The following is a 446-nucleotide window of genomic DNA, read 5'->3' on the forward strand; positions in this document are numbered from 1 at the left end:
TCACTCTAGAGTGAGTCTTCCTGTTGGATAATGGTCACTCTGGAGTGAGTCTTCCTGTTGGATAATGGTCACTCTAGAGTGAGTCTTCCTGTTGGATAACGGTCACTCTGGAGTGAGTCTTCCTGTTGGATGATGATCACTCTAGAGTGAGTCTTCCTGTTGGATAACGGTCACTCGGGAGTGAGTCTTCCTGTTGGACGATGGTCACTCTGGAGTGAGTCTTCCTGTTGGATAACGGTCACTCTAGAGTGAGTCTTCCTATTGGATAACGGTCACTCTGGAGTGAGTCTTCCTGTTGGATGATGGTCACTCTGGAGTCAGTCTTCCTGTTGGACGACGGTCACTCTGGAGTGAGTCTTCCTGTCGGACGACGGTCACTCTGGAGTGAGTCTTCCTGTCGGACGACTGTCACTCTGGAGTGAGTCTTCCTGTTGGACGACTGTCAC

The sequence above is a fragment of the Oryx dammah genome, unplaced genomic scaffold (assembly GCF_014754425.2).
Source record: "Oryx dammah isolate SB20612 unplaced genomic scaffold, SCBI_Odam_1.1 HiC_scaffold_18, whole genome shotgun sequence".
Taxonomy (NCBI): Eukaryota; Metazoa; Chordata; class Mammalia; order Artiodactyla; family Bovidae; genus Oryx; species Oryx dammah.